A 12748-nucleotide genomic window follows, 5' to 3' on the forward strand; every position below is an offset into this window, starting at 1 on the left:
TTGGACATGAAAAAAAAAGTAAGCACAATTAATCAAACCTTCCGAGGACTGTGTGTGTATTAGGAGGTAATGGTGGGTTCGTTTGTCATGTCAATCGCGCTCTGCAGCTCGAGAGTGACGTCACATCGTTTTGGAAAGAGTACCATGCGGTATTTGCGTTCTGGTTTGGCAGAACACCGATGAGTCGGCAGAAAGGATGCGCTTCGGAAGTCGCTATAGTATGCTGATTATCTCGTTTTAACGGTGCGCCCACGCAGATTTCACATGTTATTACATAGTACGATAGGGGTGTGCATCTCTCCAAGAAAGACGATTCGATGCGTAATCTCGATACATGAGGTCGATAACGATTCAGGAACGATACTTTTTAAAGATGACACAATTCGATTTCGATTCGATGTGCACGGCTTCAACTTTCGAGAGGGTAATGATGCATTTTTTTCTGTTTGAGAAGTGACATCATCTTCATAAATGAATTAATTTGTTATGGGGCATTTCCTTAAAAAAGATTTATCAGACTCAGGAGAAGTGTTTTGTAGTTTTGGCTCATGTTATTAAACATGTACCGTAAGAGCTCTCAACGTTATACATTCAAGGACACGAGGATATGTGTAGCTGAGTGGTTTGGGTGAGTTTTGGCTGGAATAAGTGTGTATTCTCTGTCGGTGTCTTTGTGCTATCTGTGCCTAGCCTCCTCCTCGCTTGTTTCATGCCGTCCACCAAGTGAGTGTGGGATTTGTCGTACTACCCGGAGTACTTTATCGAGTTTAAGTCTTTGCATAGTAGAGACGCTTTTTATCCAGTATCATTTTTCAAATAAAACCTGAAATTATCTTCCACATTCTTAGATCCGGTGCGAGCGTTGTGGAATCCTGCCCGAGGTCAGCCATTTTTCACTTTCCCTTACAAACTCACAGCGCTAATCGAACGTACGCGACAAGTATTGCGAGGGTTTTTAAGGAGGGAGGCGGGAACGTCAGGCAGAGGAATGAGTTTCACGCAAGCTGCTGCTGCATGAAGCAGCTATAAGATTTTATACTTTTTAATGGCATTCGGCCGGTCAAGTAATTAAAGATTCATATTAGTCGTGTACCGATGCACTCGCATCTTTTTAATCAAAATCGATTTTCGATGGAGCGTCTCTAGCATTTTTCAGCTGCCAAGCTACAATAACTAGGTGGGTCATTTAAAAATAAGCATGCTACACATGTAAAATTTAAAGTATACAGTGCTATGTGTACGACTTCTTCATTTGGTTAACAAAGAAAAGTGCTTAAAATAGTGAGAAACCAGCAATGTTTAATACGTGTGATCTCAGAGTGCATCTAGGTACTGACTCGGTCAACCGACTCGCAGATCGAGTCGGTTGAACAAAAAGAACGCACCATAAAGATGGAAGTTACGTAGGTTGTTTGACCTGCTCTCCATGTAGTTGATATGAAACTGAACTTCATGAAACATCCCGTCAAGAAATGACTGCCAACCAAAAATCCACTACACCTATTATCAGACAGCTGCAGCAGAGGTTGATACAGGTCTACAGTAAATGGCACCAGTGTTTGACCACCAGTAAGTGAGGTCCAGGCATAAGCTAGCTTACCTTGTTGTCTTTTGAAGAAACAATGGTCTGGCAACTTCTACTTTATAGAAATAAAACTCTCAGAAAGTTTTGTTAAGATATTCCTCTCAGAAAGTTTTGTGTAGTGCTGACTGCTCTGCTGGAATGGTTTCTGACTGACAGAATGAACACATCATCAAAGGAAGGAACACATTACATAAAACCCCTTCTAGAACTTAGAATAGAATAGAATGGTTTTGTTTGACCCTCAACTTAAAAAAACTGTAATACCACTTTATCTCTGATTTTTAGACCAAGTGATTGACAGTGGCCAAGCTTCCTACAATTTACCCAAAAACTGAACTTTGAGCATTGTATACTCCACTACATTTATCTGATAGCTACAGTTTACTAGTTACAGATTAAGATTTTATATTTAACACATAATGAGGAACTTATAAAATATGTATACATGTTGTTATAATATATACAACCCAACACCAAACATTTTCTTTTTACCCATTAAACTATCTCAAACCAATATACAGTATATTCACTTCAAGTGGAACCGTATACTTGACATATTTATTTATTTCTTATTTATTGCTGATATATTTGTTGGTGCAGTAAAGCTTTCCATATATTCTGTCTTTTTCCTACATTTGTACAGGGCCAGTAATGGCTACATCCTCAAATAGCCCCCTCCCACAAGATGATGGTCTGTAGATGTCTCTTTAGGACCGAGGTATTCCTGAAGAGAATATTCAGAAAATGCAGCAGGATCGTGTGAGTCACTGTGCATTCATTCCTGCAAGATATCATGTTTTATATTCCTATCAAAGCTTCCACAAGTATCATTACCTTTAACCTCTATCAGATGTAGTGCCAGTGGTTCCATTTATTGTTCCACATGCAGTACTCTATTCCCTCAAGTACAGCTTAATTGCATAGAAGTGCCTCACTCACTCACTCACATGTACACTCTTTTCCCTTCCTTGTTAACATTTTAGTAGCATCATCCGTGTAATTAATTACGCCTTTTACAAACTTTATGTTGTACATACAGTACAGAGTTTTTGTGTCTTGTTACAAATAAAAATCACAGGTTACCTTCTTGTTTTGTATAGCTGTGTTTGTGTCTTTACTGCAAATAACTTTAACTACCCACTGCCACCAATTGTAGTTGACCAGAAGAAAAACAAGGATACTGACTCACAGACTGCACTGGGTAAAACTTTGGATTTAGAAATTAAACAATAAGTCACACAGGAGGAACATTTTTTTGCACTTTTCTGTATTAGCAGGTTGACAGTATACAATTAGGTCTGTAAAGTGAAGCCAACACTGAAGTGTCTTAAACCTGCATTCTATGTAAATTCCAGCAGGGGGAGCTCCATTGGCTGCAATAACACACTGATACCATTCACTCTAATGGAGAATGAACCGACTTCTCACTTCATTTATGAGCTCAGTACAGTTTCCTAATGAGTTTATGGTCTCAATCTCTAGGCTTGTTCCATACAGCATGATGTTCATTTAGTAAATTATGGTCCCATTTGAAGTAAAATAGACGATAAAGCTGCGTACGACGACCAAACTCAGATCAAACTGTGAGAGTAGATTAACTCGCAGTACGCCATGTCCGCTGGCTCACTCTGGCTCCGCTAACTGTCACGAATTAAAAGAGGAGATGATATTAAGTTCAGAGAGGAGACAACAAATATTCACTGTTATTCATTGCTTAAACACAGTACCTTGGTCAACCACTTACAGTGCATTTCATGGTCCATAACACCCTTTAAGAACTCTAATTATATTGTTAATTTTGCTGTGGGTGGGTACTCACATTAAGTGATTTGATCCAATAGAACAACAGGTGATTATTACATTTGGGCACGTATGTAAGCACGCAAGAACATGTTAAGTCCAATGGCTTCCTCTGGAGAGAAGGATGAAGACTGTTTTCTGCCATTTCAAGGCAACAAGTGTCAAACACAGCACAATCACAGGGATGTGGTCCTTTGTGAAGGCATTCTTCCCTGCAAGCCATTATCATTTCCTGGGATACCGCCTTAAGGTACTCCCTAGCACTGAATAGTAGGTAGGGTACATCATCAATAGATAGGCCACCTGGAAACACAGCATTTCTGCCTGGGCGAATTCTGTATGTGTTCCAGAGGTTAACAACTTCCAGCAGTTCTCTTGAGATATAAAAAAAAGAAAGGAAAAAAAGGAAAGAAACAAAATTTTACCAATACCAACAACAATTGCAGACAAACAAAATGCTTATGGACCTTGTACGGCTGTATGATACTACAGAGCAGGGGTTCTCAAACAGTTTTATTCATGCAACAGTAATTTTAATCCAAAAACATAATAATAAAACCCTGACAGGGACCATTTTACTTCTATTTACAGACTTTTTCTTTAATATGGTTTTGAATGCAGGATTAGGCATTAGTACTTTTATTTAAGGATATGAGTACTTCTTCTACAACTGCCTGTCTCTGACTATCAGAAAAAAACACCCCACTCTCACACATATGAAAATAATGAATTGAGCTGCATGCCACAGCATTATGACGTAGGACACTGGACAAAAACATAAAACACATTTCACAACTCTGATTTATACATTTCTAAAGCAATAAAGTTATACACTTTTTACCCCTATTATTTCAAGTGTGTCTGTCTGCTATAACATTATGATTACAACAAGCACGACCATAAAATGATGGCAAAACGTGGTAATACTACAGCCCTACAGCCTGTATATAACATTTTGATTATTATAAATATTATGACAATGAAGTATTTTCCCACACAATTACATTAATAATTAAGTAATTCAGTTTATGTAAACCTACACACAGTCCTCTCAAGTGATTCTAACTGGAGACATAAAAAAATCTACTCCATGTTTATCATAAACCTTTGGATCTAAAAATGACATAAAATGAAATCGGTTGAGAAATGTTAACATTACAGAATTTTTTTATCCAGAAAAAACACAGCTCCCCAGTTTACTGTATTTATTTAAAGGCCAGTCTTGTCTTTTCCAATATCCGGCGGCCAAAGTGGCGTCTATATGTCTAAATATGTCTATTAGACCATTTCTGCCACAACTCCTTGTTGCAAGTTTTCATCAGTGTAGGCAATGAGTTTGATGCCATTGCTTTACAATGCACAACTGACAGAAAAACATGTCAGCATCGATTGATAAGCTCAGAGGCATACGATGCCGATGGATTGGACAATGTGGAACCAGTTCTCAACTGGAAATGGTTCTTGATTCCCATGCCGACCCAACAGAGTAGTTCAAATTAATTATTATAAAATTATAAAATTATTATTTTAGATATCTGGATCTAGGATCAACAGCATTCGGCAGATTTACTTCACCTACTTCACAGAGACAGTGTTAGAAGAAAAAAACATGTAGAGGTTTTATTGTGAGCTGATGGTGACTTGATGCTGTGTAATACTTGAATGTGAGGGGAAAAAGCGTTGACTCAAAGAAATGACTGACAGTGCATAAAAGCAACTTTAGAAAGTCCTGAGTAACAAACTAATGACTAACCAGGATTGTGATTTTGACATACAGTAAACCTCCCCTCTAAATGCACTTCGATACCTGGTTTAATACAAATTGAATAAATGCAACATGTAAGGAATGAAGCAGATGCAGAGTTCCAGTTCTTAAACAGGCAAGAAATTTCCTCTTCCACATATCAGGAAGCAATATGTCCGCTAATAATAGTCCAATGATGGAGGGGTGAAGAACCTTTTAGGGCAGTGGTTCCCAACCTTATTGCATCAGGGAACCTTTTCTATCATTGAGCAAACTGATGACCCCTGACTAAGTGACACTTTTTATGGATATATTATATTAAATGCATAACAATAACTACAGATAAACTGATAAACTGTACAATGAACCCAAATAGGTCTTCACAGAAATGCTGAGATACAATGATCAGCCCTAACATTATGGCCACTGACTTATTGTGTGGACCTGGACTGTGTGTGTCTTTTGTAGAAGAACACATAGCTATAACTGACATTAGATTCTGACCATCCTGTCTGTGTGTCAGGAGATTTAAACAATCAATTAAGCTGCTGTGCCTTGTGTGTAAATGCACACGTCGTCTCTCTTAATGGGGAGAAACTTCAATGACTCTCGTCTGCCTTCATACTTTATTAGCCAGGCCCTTGCAGTTCAGAGGACGAACGTTGAGTTAAAACTTAATGTAAACTACTAAAATAAAGGAGTGCACACATTATGAAGTAAGGTAACGTAAGGAAACAATGTCAGCGGAAACCCTAACCCTAACAAAGTTTTCCGGCGGTGCTATTCCGGCGCACTGCTGTAAAGAGGGAAACAGAATGATGGAAAGCTCATTAAGTGAATGCTCATCACAAAAAATCATTAGAGGTTTTTGATTTCACATTCTAAAGAGCAGTCCACTTCTGAGTTTTGGTATGGTTGTTTTCACACCTATTGCAAACGACACCTGAAGTACACGTGAACTCTACTAGAGACAACCTAAGGACCTTGAGACCCCTTCAGTCCCTGGGCTTGTTCAGAAGTCAATCCACGAGACCTCTAACTGAGTGCAGAAAGAACAGTCTGAACTGTATGTGTTATAATCACACCATGTGTGTCTAGCCAGTGAAGAGGGCATTGTAGAAGTGAAAATTGGAGGGAAATTGACAGCTTGGCAGGGAGACATTTAACAAAAGCAGGGAAGGCTGTTACATGGCAATTACAACTGTGCAAAAATCAATGCTCAGCAAATGTTTCATCTCCTCTACACTGAAAACATTTCAGTCACAAGGTTGTGCTTTATGTTACACTAAACTGCAGGACTTCATAGCTTGGTAAAATCCTGCTCTGCTCTAATCTCCTTTCTGGTCCTACCAGCAGTGTCACAACACTGCAAAAACAGCCCCTCTAGAAACAAGCCAAATATTCTTAAATATAAGGCTTGGCTAGAATTCCTAAAACTAGCATAAATATCTTGCCACTGAAAGACTGTAATGGGCTTTAAAACTAGAAAGAATGTGCTCATTAAAAGCAACGATTCAGTTATTTAAGATAGATTTTCTTAGAATAAGTATTTTGGTCACTTTACTGAGCTGAATTTAATAAGTTGTGCGTACCTTTTTAATCTAAAATTAATAATTAGCACACAAAAAAAAAATCTTCTGGCATATTATACAAACCATTGTTATTACTGGGTCAATCAAGCTCAATATTAGCTGTAATATGTTATTAAGACAAAGTTAGATAGATTTTCTTAAGAAGAGACAAGACTATTTTTCTGTTTAGGCAAAAAATAAAACTCATTTCCTAGAAACAAGACTTTTTAACTGTCTTGAGATTCCTGTTTTGCAGTGCAGTAAGTTAGGATCATTAAATAAATGTAGATGTAGATGTAGATGATGCAATTTATTTAAAAAGCGTATTCAAACATGTCATATTCAATTGAAGTGTGTGGTTTTTTTTGTTTTAAAGTCACAAGGAATCTGCACTATTCAACACCCATATGTCGCTTCTCCACTGAGTGGTACGACTAGACAGCCATGCTCAGAAGTGATGGTACTCAGTACTGGTGAGTACCAGCCCATTTCAGACACTGGCCGATACTAAAAGTTGATGTGAAAACACTGCAGACCACTGATTGGTCTCGTAACACAGGACATCCTGCACAAACCCCACATTTTGAAATCCTCTACTGGACTGGTCTGCACTCTCAAAGGGACCAGGCTTTTCAGGAATTAAAATAAAAAAAAAGTAAGTATGTGACGGTGACTGAAACATTTACTTCTTTTCAACTTTTTCACATATTGTCACGATTTGCAATGCCTAGATTCTTTTGACATCTAAAAAGCCTCTATTACTTTTATTGTCAGTGTGTGTGCAGTTCTGTGGGATTGATCCAGTTCACATGTAGTTCCAGTTGATGAGAAATTAACTGAAAATTTACTAACAAAGACAGCATTCTCAGAAATGCCAACAACCAACACTACACTCCCTTCCTTTTAAACGCACTTTAGTGTAATAACTACTGAGTGATGGACATCAGATGGCGAGCGAGATGCTGAGCTTCTGGAAATGTCAGTGGGGCTGACAAGGCTGAAAATTCAATCTGACGTGAGCAGCACTTAGTGGGAGTCTGATGATTTGTAGACACTGATGTGCTGTGAAACACCGCTGACGTTTTGTCAGGGTCGGGGGCTTTGATTCCAATCAGTCAGGCCCTGCTCTTTGTCCGGGACACCTGAGATTTATCATCTGTGTTTGGTCCATGTGATAAGTGGACAGGAGAGAAGAGGACACACAGCACATGCAGTGACTGGGGTGGGAAAGCAGCTAGGTGTTCAGGTGGAGGGATGACACTGGAGGAAATTCATCAAACCCAGTCCATTGATTTATAATTACTTGTTCTATACTGACGAAATGTAAAAAATTGATTTCTTGTACACTGATTGGTGCTAGAAGATCAGCGGGAAGCACAGAAAGACGCGCTAATTTAACTTAAGCATCCTAAATGACTTCCTCCATCTTTGCAGGAGCTGCGGACGAGCTACTCCGCAATCCCTCTTTAATTATCGCTGCCTTCAACGACATGTAAAACAATTGTGAGCTTTCATTTGAATAAACTCATCTTGCAAAGTGAACGGATAGGACATATGAATGGACTCTGAAATTAAAAGTAAAAAATATGCTTGTTATGCGCAGCCAGTTCTCACTCCCAAGTCGTCAAATATGGGAGCTTGGTCAGTGGTCCTACGCCTCAAACAAAGTCAGGTGACGTAGTATTAAGTGCATCTGGAGGAGGTCGGGATGGATGGGTTAAACAGCTTTCACCCCGGAGAATCTGTTGTGAACGTTAAGTTACTTATGTTGCAGTACGTACTTATTTTAATCCAAACCACGATCTCTTCCTAAACCTAACCACGTATTTTCTGTTCCTACACCTGATCAAACTGCAACCACTTTAACTCGGACGTTACATGTTAATTGTTTGACTGTGAAACACTACACATGCGAAATTAAAGGTAGAGGGTACCCACAGCGTGCTAGTTTGAAGCATGACCAAGCTGCAGTATCTAAGGAGTTAGGAGTGAGGTCACTTTGTCTTTTTTAATGCTAAAGCCACTTTATGTAGTCATGAAATGCGTGCATATATACCGTACAACTTTGATTAAAAGCAGAGTCCTGAATACACGCTGGTCTCCTTTACTAGCTTGGTGTGGCTGCACGTTTTCACTAATAAACGCAGGTCTCCATTAGAGGCCTGCTCTGGATTTTAGGGACATTATCTGGATGTATAAAACCTCTTAATTCAATTGTTTTGTTTATTTTACGGAAACTATAAGTAACAAAGTATAATTCATTCAGATTTACCAGCATGGTAAACAAGAGAGACGGAAAAAAAAGTGTTGACTTCCCAAGTCCGTTGCTCACTGTCTGTGTGTTGGATCCAGAAAATCTTTCATTCACGTTCAAGTGTAAAATTTACTCAGGAGAAACTCAGGAGAAGCAGCACAATTAAGACTCTTCTTTGCTGAGCAAATGTTTTGTGCTAAAGGAATTAAACACCTGTCCCAAATAGACGCCTGTCCCCAATAAAGGCAGGGAGAGTCAGTGATTTAAGCAAATAGACACCTGGGCTATTATTAGAAGTTTTTTGGTATACATATATATATGTATACATGCACAGTTGTTCTTACTCTTTTTCCGAATGAGAAGTTATTTATTTTTAGAGTTAATGTATGGTAGACTGGAAGCAGTTCCTTTGCCAATAACAATTATTTACACTTTCTATATGTGTAATAAGTATGGCTATGTGTAATGCCATTAATATAATCATTTAAGAAGAACTGTACAGAGCTGTTTCTGCTGCAGTGTGTCAAACGCGTCACAACACAGCAGAGAAACATTAAGCTCGGCTGGCGCAGAGCACTTGAGGCGTATCAGATGAAAATAAATTGAGTTGGATGTTTACATGACATAAATTTCAACTGTTATTAACTGTGGAGGGGGAAAACTGAGCCCTATTAGCCCTATTACGTCTGCGTCGTGAGCAACACGCAAACAAATATGTTTCAAGAGAGTGAGTCAGGGAAATGGTTCATTAGTGAAGTGTGTGGATGGTTACACACACACATACACACACACAAACACAAACACACATACAGACACATAACCTCAATCTAACATGTCCATAAGGTTTGATCTCAAACATGGCCTTAGGGTGAAGGGTGGCACTGAACTGTATGAAAGAGAAGGCACATTATTAACATTGTGTGTGCGTGTGTGTGTGTGTGTGCATGTGTGTGACTGACTTGTGACTGACTGTTAATGAGTTTAACCCATGAACTAATAGACATTCTATTTCTCATTCACATGTAGACATGAGACATGGAAAGCATGGGTTTGGGCACCTGCTAGTTCTGTGCTTTCAGAATGCAGCAGAGTCACAGATATACAGTGAGTGAATGAATGAATACATGAATCTGGTGAATCTGGTAACCTCACTTTCCATCTACGGCTACCATCGGTCAAAACTCCCTCCAGCTGTCTCAAAACCCCTTCGCCCTGATTTTCCTGTGTCTCTGTTGTTTGGTGCTGAGCAGGTAGCGTACAGTGTGTTAAATGATAATTCATAATTCATAATAAATATGAAAATATTGAGGAGTGCAACTTTAAAATAAAACAAATGTGTGTTTGAACAGTGTGTTTGGCTGCACTGTGTGGCTTTAAAATGGAGGAACCACTAGCAGGCTGCAGTGAACGGTGAGTATTTTGGGGCGTTTCTTGCATTGCTGTTTTTGCCATACTTGTTCCTGCAGATTACTGATGAAGAGCGCACAAAAGTCTTCTCTCTGGATCAAATGACGTTCTCTGACATGAGGGCAGTCTTTAACTAAAGAAGGAGAGGCCAGTTTATTGGGCAATAGTCTAATCTCTTGGAGGTCGGTATCTGTCCATTTTAAAAAGCTCACACAGGATCGGGATAAGCTGAAGTCAACCACACACGTGTGTTTGAACATGTTGGTAAAAGGTTTGTTCAGATTATAGGGCTCCTTTAGCAGAGATCAAAGGCCTCCTGCTGAATGAAACCAGGAGTATCGAGGTTTTCCACGGCAAGCAGCAAATCGGCAACTGTGGGATTCTTTTGAAGTCACAAATTGATGCGATATCTGAATTTTCACCTTCTCCTCCCTTCCGCCTTTTCCCCTTTCATTCAGTCTGTCTTTGCTTCAGCTCTCTTATCAGTATTGTGACTTTTGCTCATTGGCATTTCATGTTCCTCAACCGCTTCTGCTTTCCTCACTCCCACCGGGGCTACTGAATTTATCTCAGTTCAGCTTAAAAGAAACAACAAAACCCAACATTTTTTCATGCTAACCTCAACCTTGTCTTATCCCCATTAGTGCGGTGGAGCACGCGTCTGTCTGAATGACCTTTTCTCATTGATGGTTTGATAACATACAGTAGCAGCAGCCTATGCACGTAAACCTAGATCAAACTGAACAGTAGATCCCGTCTGTGTCTGGACCTCACGCAGGAGATCTCTGAAGATGTAGGACATTCACTTATAGGAGGGAAATACCTTATCTTAAGCATTCATCACGCAGGTACAGCACAGTACGCAACATGTGGAACATTGTCCAGGTTGAAACGGTCAGAGAACTTCGACTTAATATAGCTGGATAAAGGGATTCAGGAATTTTGGTTCATACTGTTGTTGCACTCTTGGTAAAATCCATACGTGCCCTTTAATCTGCTGCAGGATAATGTAAGCTTTTTATGCACTCTACTAGCTTATGCAACCTTTCCAGCTGTTATTTTTTTCAAGGACACAACCAGATGAAAGTGCAGTCAAGCAGTGTTTACGTTGCATTTTGATTTCGCAACACAATGATCCAAACTAATACAGCCCAGTACAACGCAAAAAAATCTGAACAGTTTGCTGGTTGTCTTTAATTAGTTAGTTTGAAGTGTAAAGAAACTCAAACTTTCAACGCAACTGTCTTCAGTAATTTTTTGGGTTTGTAGTTAAAGTATTGGGTTTTGAATCAAACTAATGATAATTAATGATAATTATCTTTTCTTCTTTATAAAAACTTGAATCTTTAAGTTTTAGAAGAAAAAAGTATTTCAAAAAAAATTCTGAAAAGGTTTAATTTAACATTTTCAATTGCAACTATTTATTTTTTAAGTACCAAAATAATTAATCTGGTTCACAGCTCACTGAAATTTTTTTTTGAAATAGCAATTTATTTTGTTTACTTAACTCAACGTTTTTTCTAAAGAAGAAAAGTAAATTATCTCGACAAAAGATATATAGGTTTATTTTAAAAAAAAGTCAAGTTCAAGTCTCACTTAAAACTTAAAGAATGAGTAATGACAGTTGAAGTTACGAGTTCTCTCAGCTTTTGTTTTTTTACAGTGTAGTGATGAGCCCACAGAAAATTATCAGCTCAATCTGCAGCTCCTCTCTGCGTTACGGAGCTTTGTAGCGAGTTTTAGCTAACTGTCTAGCTAATTCTGCTAATCTTTGCAATTTCCCCCAAAATCAACTCTATGTCAGAACAGTAATGACAAATTACAGACATTCTACGAGACATAACTGCACTGTTAGAGGGAGGGCAGCGGGCTCAACCGTCCCTGTTAATGAAGTTCCACAATGTCAAGGTCTAGGGACTGTGATGATAATGGATGTGAAAGATGAGGGAGGGCAGATGATTATGTAAATGACATTACAGTACACAGGACTAGCTCACATGTTACACACATACAAAAAATATCTTAACACATGCTTTTGCACAGAAAGACTGTAAACGTAGTGAGTCAAAGAGACTGCATTTTCTGTGTATCTTCTAAAATGGGTTGCACTGAATTCAGAATTTACATTGTCTGCTCCCTGTGTGTGTTTTCTGACGTTGCTGTCGTACTCCGCACAACAAAGTTGTTTGTTTCCTGTTGCATGGTTTGTTTGAGTACACTGCAGTCAGCCTCAGTGTTCATCATTCACACAAACGGACCTGCTCATTAAAACTGCTAAAAACACTGAATAAAGCATTTCCACCTTAAAAATCAGTGATTTCCCAAAGCTGTTCCCAGTAGGCCTGCCAGCCCCTTACTGGGAGCCGAATTATCCTCAGAGGTCTCCT

This window comes from Morone saxatilis, unplaced genomic scaffold, assembly GCF_004916995.1.
Source record: "Morone saxatilis isolate NCDOM2014 unplaced genomic scaffold, NCSU_SB_2.0 Contig7, whole genome shotgun sequence".
NCBI classification, from domain to species: domain Eukaryota; kingdom Metazoa; phylum Chordata; class Actinopteri; family Moronidae; genus Morone; species Morone saxatilis.